General features: G+C 30.8%; 1 pseudogene; it reads left to right on the top strand.

Moving 5' to 3' along the window:
- The first annotated feature begins 2,615 nt into the window (after nucleotides 1-2,615).
- Nucleotides 2,616-2,733, top strand: LOC118609526 (annotated as a pseudogene).
- The last annotated feature ends 12,851 nt before the right edge of the window (nucleotides 2,734-15,584 follow it).

Below are 15,584 nucleotides of genomic sequence, written 5' to 3'. Positions count from 1 at the left end.
TTAAGATGATGTTTTATAAGATAAATTTAGAGCTATCTACTCTGCATACTTAGAATTTATTCTTTTAAAAAGAAATTGTGTGTAAATATGTTGTGTATGAATGTTGTGTATAAAGGAGAGATTAGATTTTTAGTATCATTGAATGTGGTTCCAACAAAAGACAATGATGATGACAAGAATATTTTAATATTGAGCTCACCTCATACAATGAACTATTATCCACATGCATGACCAGATCCAACAATCGTCTTTAAATTAGTTGAGATGCAAATCTGGGATACTACTCTTAGAGTCAAGATTGGAGCATATTATACCTTTATTTTTTCATGTGAATCTAGTAAACTGATAACTCCAATTCATAATAAGTTTATAAGTTAGTGTAAAAATATACTGAAAGAAACTTTATGCCATTTTCTACTTTGCCTGCTTTTTGGTCATGGATAGCGCCAAAGCTCTAATTTCAAAGTCTGAAGTGCAGTTGGTCAGCTTTGAACCTAAAACAGTCATGAATACCTCAGACAATTTTGAACCTCTCTGAAATTGATTCTAAAGTATTATATAGAAAATTTTATCATCTTTATATAAATTCAGATGAATATATAAATTTCTTGAAAGTTTCTTAATATATGCTTTGGATATACTGATAATACTTTAAGCCAAGCAGTTTAAAAATATTTTAAATTCTATTTTTTTCTACTTACATATTCAAATGGCAAGTCTTTGTTTTCAAACATGTTTGGGAGGGTGCATGCTTTGAAAGATTATAAAGTTATAAAGCTATAAAAATGCTGACTCATTTATGTTATACAAAAATGTCACAATCAGAAATGTTATGAAATCAAACATTGAATTTTGAGAATTTGTATTAAACCAGTAGAATAAATTTAAAATATTTTTTATACTAGCTCTAGAATTTTCTTGAAACTGGTAGTATATGTTTCTTCAAGAGCAGATTGTAAAATCTAATTTTTGTTCATCTGCACATTAACTAAGAAATCAAAGTATATACTAAGAAAGGAATCTTTTTTCAAATATCAAAATCAGCACTTTCCTGCTTTACTTAATTAAAGAAGCAAAATTGTTCACATTTTCTTAAAAAATTGCAACTCAAAGAACATTATTTCTGTGTTCTACACTAAACATGCAAGGATGATTTTAATGACTGTAAAAAGCTATAAAAAAAGCACCAACTCTGAGGTCAAATATATAGATTCGAACTCGAGTTTTTCATTTTAACTCAAGGATGATAAAGGAAAGATTACTTAATTTATTTTAATCTAAATCTTGACTACTAGGTAGGTAAACTAGCTCTTACTCAATTTACTACAGGGTTAGAATTCTCGAAGTTTTTAAGTAATGAATACCAAAAAGAATTACAGACATGATCCGCATGTTTTCACAATAAAATTAGGTCAACTTTGAAAAGTCAATGTAGTGTGAAATCTTAATGCCTAAGTTTTTGAAAATATGCTTAACACATTTTTACAGAGCACCTGAGATAGTAAACAACCCTGCATTATAAATGGCAACTCTATCTCTCTTAAGCAAATAAGTATTAATTATAAAATCATAATTTATTTTTTATATTTAGTGAACAATTGTTTTAATATTGTACAAATCTCTTATGTAAAATGTCTTTGGAAAACTAAACATGCTTTTGATCAATTTTAATATACTCAGAATATATTTTTAGGTTTCTTAAGTGCTATAATTATTTATATTTTAATAATGGTGGCTAACATTTTCTTAACCTGTACCAGGTAAACCAGTGTTCTCTGTACTTCACATTTAATCTTTTCAACAATCCTGAAATTTGCTGCTTGAATCCCTCCTTATCCCTATTTATGTACAAAGAAAGTGAGATTCAAGGTGAAAAGCCAGTTCTCTGATGTCTCATTTCATGAGTTTAGTAACAATATAGTGTAAATTTGAAAACAATCACTTTATGAGGAAAAAAAAAAGCAGGGCTACCGGAGATTCCTTTTAAAAGATGAGACCATAACAACATCTTATTTTGTAACAGCTAAGATTTAATTAATCTGAGAAAGTTGATAATAAATATTGTCCATGGGAGCAGTCATGTAACAAAAGAATGAGAATGGAAGAATAAAACAAGAAAATAGATTTTGAACGATGAACTACAGCATTACAAACAATTTACATTTAATCTTCATAAAAAATGCATTTGGTAGGTGCTATTATTTTCATTTTTGAGAGGAACCCTGAAATTTAAGGTAGTCGAAGATTTTGCTTAAAGTCATAGGTTTAGAATAATTTTTGTTAAGATTTAAATACTGTTTTAAACTGGGCCTATAATCACCCTCTCCCCTCAAAAGAAGGACACCAAAGGCCAGGTCTAATAGCATTGTAATGTAAAAAAAAAAAACCCACAAAAACCAAAAAAAGAAAAAACAAAAACAACAACCACAACAACAGAACAAAAACAACAGTGGTTTATATTAGTTAAATTTCTTATTAAAACCACACTTTTTATTTCTCACCTTGGTCAAAGCAGATAGCAGAGAGGCCCTGGCAAACATTACAGGTGGATCTATGGAGAGATTGCACTCAATATCTATAGATGTGGGACCTCATACAGCAAAGGCTGTGTGTATGTCTGTGGCCATGCCACCCTGAACATGCCGATCCCATCTGATCTCAGAAGCTAAGCAGGGTTGGGCTTGGTCAGTACTTGGATGGGAGACCATCTAGGAAGACCTGGTGCTGTAGTTGTTTAAAAAAAAAAAAAAAAGTTGTGTGTATAAATGGAGTGTACAGAAAAAGAAATAATTAATTTACAAATGTATATATGTATAATATATAAATTGTACATATTTTTCACCAAAACTTTAATGTTTTACTGTGAACTTTGAACGCAGAACCAATCCAGATATTGATAGAAGGGGCTTGAGTGACTCTAGCTCAGTATTGTTTCAGCAATGAATAATACTTGTTATTTTTACTTTTATTTATATTTGAATTTAAAATTATGCTCACTTTACACCTTAGTTGTCAAAACTGCATCCTATTAAATTTATATCTGAGGAAACATTTTGGTAGCAATCTCTATCCACAAGCAGAACCTGCCCGATCACGCCATAGTCCCAATATAATGTATTGGGTTCTGGTAATAGGCTGATGGCGAATGGCTTGAAATTCTTCATTTCCGTTTTCTTTCAGTCTGAAGCAAATCCCTTAAAAAATGTATTTTATTTCACTCTTAAAACTTGTTGTGATATCACCTATTTTCTTTTGATACCTGATATGTGAAATATGTTTTATTAACTAGGCAGACCACCACGCTGATTGATCTCACTGTTTGGGAGTTATGGACATCTTTCAATAAAACAGGAAAGGGCAGGCATGGAGGAAATTAAATCTGGAGTTTTTCTGACACACCCGGGTAATGGTGCCGACAATTCAATGAGAATCAGATGTCCAGGATTATAAAAATTTTGATATCATTAATAGGAAATAAAGTAGAACATTATCTCAATAGGTGAACCAAACGGTAATAATAAGCGTGAGAGGTAAATATGCTATAACAGAGAGTGACCATCAGAGGTTTCTATCAAAATACCTGGATTCTAGAGTCTTATTGTTTATTTGTTTATTTATTTGTTTTGATAGTTATCTAGTTTTATTTCAGAATTATCTTAAATTTCTGAAACATTTCTTTGCAAGCTGTAGAGTTTTGACTTCATATATTTCATATACATTTATAAATTTCTAGATTTGAAAGATGGTCCCTCTGAAACCAAAAGGACAGAAAATAAGAGCAGAAGACTCTTGATGATGTCAATCAGGGCTAGATTGACTGGTTTGTAGAATTAGTTGAATTCTAAATAATATAGTTTATGCTTTATTCAGTAACTCGGCGCTGGTAGTGGGATGTTGATAGGGGTGAATTTATGAAAACAATGTAACTACCAGGGAAAATAAATTAATTGAGAATAGACGAATTGTTTGACAAGAAAACAATCTGAGATGAATGTAGTATAATCATAAGACAGACACTGAGGGCCTGGACCACATCTGGAAAAAAAGGCATAGACATAAGATACATTCTAAAGATAGCATTTCATGTCAGAAGAAAATCAAGTTAATAACTTATAAACAAGCCATGCATGAATTAACATCAATAAAAGTAATACGTATAATTGTATCATTGTTTTATGTTTTACAGCCATGGCCTGTATTTGTAAAGTCCATTTCTCATTTCCCTAGCATCGTTTCACTTGAGATATCTGACTTTTTGGCACAGACGAAGTTTCATTTCTGATACAAATATGTTTTTAAATAACTTGCTTATTTGTGCTATAAATTTATTTTTATATTCAGTGCTCATTTGTTTCAGTATTTTAAATCTCTCATTTAAAAGATAATGTATCAGTAATAAAAGAATTTATCAATAAATCATTGATAATTTATCAATAATAAATTATCATTTAAATGAGAGAAATAGACAATAGATAGAAACCAAAAAATACTGTTACAGAGCAGAAAAAAAGAAATAAGAGCATATCAAAAATTCAAACCTTGGTAATAAAGACATCCGTAAAATGGGTTTTAATTAATGTTTTTGATACATGTTAAATATCAGAATGGGAGACATATTAACAGCCTCGATTTTTAAACATGTACTAGTGATTTAACTAATCATTTTAAATTTTTGAAGTTGAGTTAATTTACAATCATCAGATCACCATATCCATTTCCTGCTCTAAGTCTTCCTAGAGTAAGCAAAGAAATGGCCAATGAAATTGAAAAATGAAGGCATTTCAGCTCTTTTCAAAAAATAAGTACACAACCAGAGCATGTAAACCAACTGTCACTTTATATAGTGACAATCTAGACTAAAATGAAGATGAAACAACTTTCCTGGCTGGAATGAAGATATCAACTGCATTAAATTAGATTTTTTCGGTACTTAAGTGAAAGACTATTTTTCCAGTATCTGAATTACCTGCCTCAAATCAGTTCATAAATTGGACTAAACAGTATTGAGTTTTGAAGTTATTTTTCTATTCCCTTTGGTTGACACAAAGTTCAGTGCTTCATTTCTTCTTTAACTATGAGAGTAGCTATAATAACAGAGACTATATAAGTAACGTAGAAATGAAATGTTTCAAATTACATTTGTGTCCCCAATGTCCACTTCTGACTTGTCCCAAGAAAAGCACAGATTTTAAAGTAGTTTTAAAGGGCTCTCATTTTGAATGGTTAATAACTTATTTCATAAGATACACATTTTCTCTTTTGAAAATCAGATGAAGTATAATTTCTCTTTGTTTTCTTTTCAGTATAATTGTCTAGAGAATGTTGATACTTATACTGATCACCTGAGTTTCCACAGTGTTAGAATATATTTTTTAATCACACGTGCTTATATGTATACTCTTGCTTATGTGTATAATTTTAATATTATCATGGTGATAGTTCTCTAAATTCAAGTTTATTGATCTATGTATAAAATAGGAAGGTGAAAATAAATGTCTACTCAGAATCCTCTGGTTATGATATCATTATATGTACAAGAGAAACAATTACAAATATGCCCACTATCCACAGATAAATAAATGTATATGAATAAGGGTATGGATGGAAGTAGGAATAGAGAAGTATTTCGATATTTATTTTATTTTCTAAATATAGGAGAAATGAAATGCTTTATACATATGTTTTGAATAACAGGGATTTCAGAATCCTATTATAGATGTATTATTAAATTAATTTTAACATTTTAATAAAAAAGTATTTCAAGGGAGATTGTGTAAGATTGTACTTCGAGCCGATCTTGTAACATAAGGACCAAATACCATTTCATTCACATAAAACACTGTGATTTTAGAACCTACTAATCTACTTAGAATAGACAAGTAGTAGTTTCCCAATGAATACCTACTGAATAGAATTTGTAGTAAAAGGCTGTGAAATTAAACAATTATTACTTAACTGCACTGTTGTTGTTTTATGTTTGCCATGCATGCTGATACTAACTTTACAATACCATAAATTATATCTTGGCTTATTAAAAAATAATCTTTTAAAAAATTCAAACTCTAGATTTTTTAAATTAAAATATAGTTAAGATATAATCTTAGTTTCATGTATATAACATAATTATTTAACATTTATATATCTAATGAAGTGATCACCATGATAAGTCTAGTGACCATTTGGGGGGATTTTAAGAATTTAATAGCTCAATCTTAAACTAGATATATTTTCCCCTTACGTTAGAATTTTCCAAAGTAAAATCAAAATACATGAAAATTCGATTCTATCTGTATTAGATTTAAGTAGTACTTAAATCAATAACATTGTAGTTTAAAAGAGGCTAGTTGACTTCCAAGACATGTAATTAAAGCTACATTCCATTAGCTAGAATAATCTGAACTTGGCTTCATCCGTTGAACAATTTTGATGATTTTATCAGATCATTCCTTTTTGAAGATTGTTGATTTACTTCTTCCTTTTAGATTACACTTTTCTCGAAGACCCTCAAGCTCTTAATGATCACATGTATGATTATAAAACAAATAAGAAAATTCAAACTCTTCCTAGTTTCTTTACCGGATGTATGTCAATGCACACGTGAACACACACATTATATATGTTTGAAATTGTAAATATTGTTAATACCCAGTAATTTATCTTCAGCCTTGTGTTTTCACATAATATAAACTGTTCCTTAATGATTTTCTAATAATGACAATGGCAGTGATGGGTATGTGTCAGGCACTGCTTTGGACTCTTAAGATTATATGTTATGTTTAAGTTGTCATTGGGCATTGTGCATTGTTAATTTTTAAGGTGAAAGATATTATACTATAGTACATATTTATGGACTAATTCCTAAGCTAAACAGATTAGAAGTAACAAATGGATGAAATAAAATGTCACTGTCTGGCAGCAGTCAAAGCAGAGCTGTTTTTTTGTTGTTTTTTGTTTCTTTGTTTAGTACATGTAATGTATGTGGTTGCCTTCTTTCTACTCAAATGGCCAGTTATTTTTCTCCAGGTTCTTTCTCTGTTCTCAAGCATTATTACTTATCACATTCTTTGCCAACCTAGGGGAAAGACAAACTTGTTAAGATGTACTTTCCTTGATATTTTGAAGAAAAATATTGTATATATGTAGATTGTTGGTCATTTGCATTATTTTTCCCCAACTCTATTGCTTTCTCCTACTAGACATGTTACCAGTGTCATAACTACATACATTTGGGTTTCACAATGATATATTGAAAAACTTTCTCCTATAGTCCTGAAAGCATTCATTTAACAATTCATAATTAAATAAGAGTCATGTGTCAGACATTGGTCAAAAAATAAGGTATAAACTAGCAGGCTTCATGAATACAATCCCTCCAAATGAGGGGCTTATAGGCTAGTGGGGGAAGTGACGTTATACATTTATGCTCTGAATGGCAACAAAAACTCTGAAGCAGGAGCCTTGAAACCAGAAACCGTATCAATTCTAAGAGAATATAGTTCCAAAGTATTTGATAATTTTCTTTGTTCAGTCTCAGATAGTCCCTTTCAGAAAATTTTCCAGAGTTCATTCAAAATTGCTGGTATATTTATGTTCATATATTCGGCCTTCCTAGTGTGGAGAAAGGGTGTTGATATCGTAATGAAACAATACACACCTGCTCACCTGCCTATTCAAATTTATATTGAAAAGAAGTCAAAGAAATAAGTATATATCCTGATATAGCATTATGGAGAATTTAGCATAGGACTCAATCAATTTCCTAATATTTCACTCTATGATTAAACTGATTTATTAGTTTCCTAGGGCTCCCATAATAAATTACCACAATAAATACATCACTCTGATTTCTGCCTGTTACATTCACATTTTTATTCTGTGATCATATACAGTATTTATCTTAATAAAATCAACAATATAAAATATCTACTAGAATTGATTTCAACAAAATACTTAATGTATGTACCTTAGCAGTCTCAGACACAGAGTGATGATTTCATAAATGATAACTTTTATTTTCATCGCCTTTAGCACAATAGCCCACAATGAACTGGATTCAGTCTACAACCACTTGAGTGAGTATGAGGGCAGATTCACCTTCAGTCAAGCCCTGAGACCTTTTCAGCCTTTGCTAATTCCTTGATCGAAGCCTTGTGAGAGACACAGAGTCAGCAAGCCCAGGTAAACCATGCTCATATTCCTAATCCACAGAAACTGTGGCAAAATGTTGTTTGTTTGCACACTAAGAATTTTATAATGCTTTGTCATGAAGAAGTTGCTAACTAATACAGAGATAACAGGAATGGATTATGTTCATTGAATTTAGTGATTATAATGTGATAGCCACTCAGTATACATAGTTTAATGGTAAAGGCAGGAGGAAAGACCAAATAAAAGTATGTTAAATGGGTAATTAGGACTTAGTGACATAGAATAGGATAATATTCTTTAAATGACTGAATTCTTGAAGAATATGAGCCATAGCAAAAGGAAATATCAGAGCTTGGTAAAAACTAAGAAAAAGAGTGACTAATAAACTATAAAGTTATAATGGAACATTTTTATATTTTCTCTGTATTAACTACATCTTAATGGAAAAAGATCTTATTTTAATTGTGTGTCATCCACTTTCAAGAAAATAGAGGGATATTAAAATATTTTGGCAAATAAGTTATACGTAAGTCCTAAGTTTTAGAATTTTTTAAGAGTTTTAGCCTTAAAACTCTTCATTGTCCCTTGAACAACTGTAACGGAATGTCTCACAAACATCTTAAATTTAATGCCATCCAAACTGTAAGTTCCATTATTTCAGCCTAAATCTCTACCTTCTCTCATATCTCTTAATTAATGTAGTGGTATACCTTCCTATGAGGTAAAAATTACAATTTATTTTTTTTCCTGTGAGGAAAAAATAAAACAAAAATAAATAAATTTCACAGAAAGCCACTATATATGTATGAATGTATATGGATGACTAGGACAGCTTTCTTCAGCCAAATGAATACAGAGTTTCAAATTATTAAGTCTAAAACAAATGGGCATTATTTGAGTCTTTTTCATAATGAAAAACATTAACATTTGCAAGAGGAAAATTGGACAATATTTTCAGCATTATTACCTGAATATGAAAATATAGACATTTACTAAAATTATAAAAAATGCTTTGTCATCAAGAAAAAATCCATAAATGTGGAAATTTTAATCGCTGTGTAATGTTTGTGTATGTGTCCTACATATGTAATCATCACAGGCAGTGTCAGTGCTGCACAAAGTGAAACATCTCCTTATTATTGAACATATTTCCTTTCAATCTCTATTTTTTTCCCTGACCGAACTTTTTGGAAAATAAGAATAAACTTTTGAAAAAATGAATCAATTGGGAAGAATCAATAACACAATTGATTTTTTAAAAATCAACTTTCCATGATAACAGTTTTAAAGTTGTATAAGGCTCTCAGAATCAAATCTCTTTTGTTCTTTTACTTGTGTTAACAGATAAACTGTGCTCAAATCAATTGTCCATAATCAAATCTAGTTTGAGAACTTCAGAATAAAAAAGCAAACAAAAAACAAAAAACAAAAACAGATACTTCTCAAAAGTGGGAGAAAAAGAATGATCTAAGCCTGGTCCATCACTCTAGAGTTACAAAAATTGAAGTCATCTGCACTTATCAACTAACCTCTGAATCCCACATTTGCCAATTATGAGCCCAGTAGCCATGGACAAATAGTTCTATCTGTGACTGTACCTTCTATTGCCACCGTTTGTGCATCCTAGCCTTCACTAAAGCACACTCTCCATGGATAACATCTTTGATCATTTCTGAAAGCCATTAATCCTAAAACATCTTATTTATCCCTTGAATTACTGTAACTGAATGTCCCACATGCACCTTAAATTAAATACCATACAAATTGTAAATTCCTTCTGTTAAGCCTACATCTCTACAACCTCTGATGTCTTAATGTAGTGACATACCTTCCTATAAGGTTTAAAGAAATTCATTTTTAATGAAACTATCTCATCAATTTCTTGACAGTATCATAGATTATATGATTAATAATTGTAATATTAGAATACCTCAGTTAATGAACACTTACTATGTGTCAAAAACTATCTTTTGTAATGATATACATACGTATATGTATATGTGTTTTATAGGTTTTTGAATGTACATTTTTTTAAATTTTTAAACAAGCTTATGAAGTGCAAACTATTAGACCGAATTTTATAGATTAAAAAATTAATACAGACAGAGTCTAAGTAACTTACTCAAGATATCCATCTAGTTTGTGATCAAAACAAATTCAAATTCAGGCAAGACTTCTCTCCACAATTGAAAAACCAAGCAAGAACTTTTTATGCTGGTATATTAAGATATATCATTCTTTTTTTTATTTTCACTTATTCTGAAATTCTATCAAATGAATTACTGTAATTTTTGGTATTAAATAGTTTTTTTTTTTGAAATGATTTTAAACAGTTCCTTTCCTTTCATGACTTTAATATGTCTATATAGTCAAGTGTTTAGAAGTCTTCAGCCATGAATTTTTCTTTGACCCAACCCCACCCCATTCCCCTGGTAATAACTTTTCCTTTGAACTTTTAATACCTGCTGTAGTATGTTACATTAATTTCTAAGATGTGCCAGGCACTAACATATATTCTAAGCACAATGTTCAACTTCCTGCATATATCTATTTGTCTTAGCCTATTAGATACTATAATAATTTTCACTTTATAGATAAGAAAATTAAAGTTTAAAGTTAAATAATTAGCCCAAACTTCCAAAATAGTTGAGTCAGGATTTTAATAGAAAGTCCAATGCAGTCAGCTATAACAATGTATTTTCATAGGAGAATTCTTTTGCAGGAGAGAAGACAGATAAAGTCTTATAAATAAAGTAAGAATAAGATAAATAAAATTTCAATAAAACCAATATGTAATTTATTATTCAAACTGAGATACTTTTGGCTGTAAAGTTGTATAATTAATACTTATGCCAAGTCAACATATTTATATAAAGCTTTGAGTTTAGAGTCACTTCATATAAATGAAAATCTAAAGTAGTTCAGGGTAAATACATAAAAGTTAGAGCTGTTTGATTCAAATCATTTTCACCCCAATTTCTGAACTTGTGTAGAAAGAAACAGAAAATATTTCCCAAATCCTCATTTTCTCCAGAAATCTATATATAAGGGATATTTTGCCCTATTCAGAGTTTCTGAGCATCTATGCTAATGAGTCACCATAGATAATGAGATATTATTTAGTGAATCTAGAGGAAAATTTATTCATTGAGTATTATTACAAATTCAAATATCACCTTATGAATCTGTTTTATCCACATTTTTTTGGCATAGTATTTCTAAGACTAAGCATCTGGTTTTACCCCTACTTCTTGCCAAGTCATTTTATTACCCCTTGCAGTTTATAGATCTTACCTGAAGCCCTTACCAGTGCTGTGATCATATTATTTCTCTTTTATGATTGGATATTGTTGATATTGACAAGTTGATTATCAATAGACTGGATACCTAAGTTTATATACTGGATTGTGTTGATATTTACAAGTTGATTATTAATCCATCTTATTGAGTATTCACTCATCAACAAATAACATTTAATACTCATCTCAACACTATGAAATCTGGTGATACAAAACTAAATAATATATAAGCCCTAGTAACAAGGAGCCATTGTGATTAAGTGGTAAAGACACATAGATATTAGCAGTTAACAGCTTCTTTGAACAAATCTCATCTGCAATGATGTACTTGAGGGAAAGCATTTGCTCACATATAGGAACACAATGAATTTTTCTGTACTAATTTTGTTCCCTGCAACTTCACTGTATTTGTTTATTGTTTCTAATAGTTTTTGTTTGTGCATGTGTGTGTGTGTGTGGTAGGGGGTGGGGTTCTTAGGGTTTTCTATATAAAGGATCATATTATCTGCAAAATTGATATGGCCTTTATTACATTGAATCATGTTCTTGTATACCCATTTTCTTGAGTGTTTTAATTTAAATGGATGTTGCCGAATGCTTTTTCTATGCCTGTTGATGTGGTGAAATTATTCTTTCCCTTTATTTTGTTTATGTGGTGCATCACATTAATCAATTTGCATATGTTGAGCCACCCTTGTGACCCCGGAAACAACTTCACTTGGTTGTGATGAATTATCTTTTTAATGGTATTGCATTTAGGAATTTTGAATCTGTATTTATCAGAGATATTGGTCAGCGGTTTTCTTTTAGTGTTGTCCTTGCCAGGTTTTGATATGAGGGTAATGATGGTTTCATAACATGAGTTAGGAAGTATTGCCTCTTCTTCAGTTTTTCGGAAGAATTTGAGAAGGATAAGTATTAAAACTTTGAATGGTATAATTCACTGGTGGAGCCATTTGGTGTTGAACTTTTACTTTTTGGGAGGATTTGATGATTGTTTCAATTTTCTTATTGTTGATCTATTGAAATTTCAGAAAAAGAAATTAAAAAAAAAACAATTTCTTTTGCAAGGGCTACAAAAATAATAAAATACCGAGGGATAAACTTAACAAAAGATGTAAAAGACCTATACATTGAAAACTAAAAGGCATCATTAAAAGAAATTGAAGATGACACAAAGAAATGAAAGATATTCCATGTTCATAGAATAGAAGGATCAACATAGTTAAAATGACCATATCACACAAAACAATATACTGATTTAATGCAATTTTTCCCAAAATCTCAATAGCATTTTAAAAAATGGGGAAAAAAATCATCATATTTCTGTGGAACTACCAAAAAAAAAAATAGCTAAACCAATACTGAGAAAAAAAGAACAAAGTTGGAGATATCATACTACCTGACTTCAAATTATGCTATAAAGTGACAATAATCAGAACAGCATATTGACAGATAAACAAACACACAGACCAATGGAACATAATTTAGAACCCAGAAAAAAAACTAAGCACATATGTACGGCAAATAATTTTTGACAAAAGAGCTAGAAACATACAATGTTGAAAAATAAAACCTCTTCAATAAATGGTGCTGAGAAAATTGGAAAGCTGAATGCAAAAGAATGAAATTAGACTATTTGTCAGAATATAAAAAATTAACTCCAAATGGATACGTAATTGCAGAAGTAGAACCACATGTTCACCAAACAATTAGATGCAAAATATTATGTTCACAAAAAAGAACAGAATAGTTATTTTATAGAAATTCAACAATAAAGCAAAAGAAGATTGATCAGGAAAGTCCCTGAGGAAGAGGTGAGACTCTATTTATACTCTAGACATATGGAATGGATGACAGGGGAACACCAATTTGCTATGAACTCTTAGTGATGAATGTGAGTGTGTTTATGAAGAGGTAGTAGATGTTTCTGGATACATAAATGTATTAGTGATTATTGGGATATGTTTCTATAGAGGTTCTGGATATGTAGGACCACGAGGTGTTAGCCTTACCTTTTCATCTATCGAAGTGTTCATGACATTTCATATTTGTTGTTTTTATATTCTATTTGAGCCTATAAAAAAAAAGCTAGTTCCATCTAATTATGACATCTATTTATGTCAAGATCTTTGAAGGCAGGGCTGCTTTTGGCACATATGTTTATCATTTGTTTTGCATGACATCGGGCTTTAAGTATTGGTAGGCAGATTGATAATACAACACTCATCATTTTGATTAATAGGTTTAAATTTTAAAAGTCTAGATTATTCTTGAAAAAAACAAATAAATATAAAATAACCAAATGAGTAATTTTATTTGAATAAACCAATAAATCTTAACTAAAGTCTTAAGATATGGTAGGAGTTACAACCAATGTGAAAACTTTAGAAATATAAATTCTTTCCCCAATAAAGTTTGACTAGAAAAAGTGGCATACCTACTGAATGTAGATGTTTTTCCTTTCTCTATTATAATATGAGAAAACAAGTCTTATAGTTAGTGAGTTGATGTATCTATTGCCTAGTGAATTTATTTCTATGACAATGTACATTTATAAATTTAGCAGAAATACTCAAAGATTCAGAACTCTCTAGGCTCTTTAATTACTGACTCTCAGTTTTGTTCCCCTGCCATCCCCAAAAGCCCCTTTTTGGGGACTCCTGTGGTATTGGGTAGATCTTGACTAGCAAGGACAGGTACAGAGGTTATGGAGAAAAGTGTTCATAAATACTAGGACTTAGAATGGAAGAGTAAACTGAGCAGAAAAAGAAAGGAAGAGTGAGTAGATATGGCAAATAGATCTCTTTCATCTCTCTGAGACTCTCTCTTCACCTGCTAAGCTCTCTAATAACCCTTGACCTTTTACTTTTCACTCAAACTCCTCAAAAATGGCCACCAGAATTTTCTCTACTACCATCCTTGGTTCTCACTAGGCTCTTGTTCTTTTTTAGGGCAACCGTCATTGAGCTTTTATTCATTGAGCTTTTAAATTCATTTCCGAAAGCTACAGCATGGCTTTTACATTTTGTTTTCCTATGTTTTCTATTATAATAAATAACAAAAAGGAAATAAAAATATTTCATGCTCTGAGCACCTTCACAAAGTCTGTATGTAAAAAGTCATCGACGTCTTGAAGAAAAATAATGATTTAATATAGTTAGGTTGGGTGCACAAAACAACTCTGGCATTTTCTTGTGGGTTTTTGGCTAACCTCAGCTGTGCTCCACATGCGCTTCAACCCCCTTAGGGCACTGGGAGGGGGCCCAGGGACGTTCTTCTCCTGGGCTTGGCTGTAGCACAGGAAGAACATCCCAACTGCACGTGCACTTTTTCAGCCATTAGTCAACTTGTACATACAAACATTCAGTTGGCTTAAGTTGGTCATTGACAAAAGTCAGAATCAAGGGGTGGAGAAAATATATTCAACGTTTTAAATAAGACAAACTATAAAGTCAAATAACAAAGCCCGTAATTACATGGGTGATTAAAATAGTGAGGTTATTAATATAATCTACTCTAATCCTCAAACACTCTTTTACTGGCATGTCGAAGAAGAGAATTCTGATTCATTTAGAATGAAAAAAAAAATGTTTACCTAGTCATTCAGAAAAGTTTAAGTTTCTTGGAAAACTTCCAAGTTCTTATTTCTTACTTAATTTATTTCCAATATAATAATCTCTATAATATGATCACTCTTATATGATCTTCCACCCATGATTTCACCTTTCCCTTAGTGGGAGGCTTTCGTAAAACTCAGAACAGAGGTATATATTACATTGAATCGATAGGTCAGGTTGGGAAAAGCTAATGGTATTGTGGAGTTCAACTATGCTCTTATTGATTTTCTGCCTGTGGATCTGGCCATTTCTTATAGAGAGGTGTTGAGTTTTCCAACCATGACAGTTGATTTATCTATCTTACCTTGCTGTTCTATTAATTTTTGTATTGTGTAATTGAACACTGTGTTCTTAGGCACACACAAATTACAGATTGTTATGTCTTCTTGGAGAATTGACCTTTTTATCATTATATAAAGCTTTTCTTTATCCCTTATAACTTCCTTTGCTTTGAAATCTACTCCATCTGAAATTAATATAGCTATTATTTTGGTTAGTGTTAGTATGATATATTTTT

This window comes from Rousettus aegyptiacus, unplaced genomic scaffold (genome assembly GCF_014176215.1).
Source record: "Rousettus aegyptiacus isolate mRouAeg1 unplaced genomic scaffold, mRouAeg1.p scaffold_m13_p_11, whole genome shotgun sequence".
NCBI classification, from domain to species: Eukaryota; Metazoa; Chordata; class Mammalia; order Chiroptera; family Pteropodidae; genus Rousettus; species Rousettus aegyptiacus.
The sequence above is the reverse complement of the archived record's forward strand: the minus strand, read 5'-3'. Positions and strand labels throughout refer to the sequence as shown.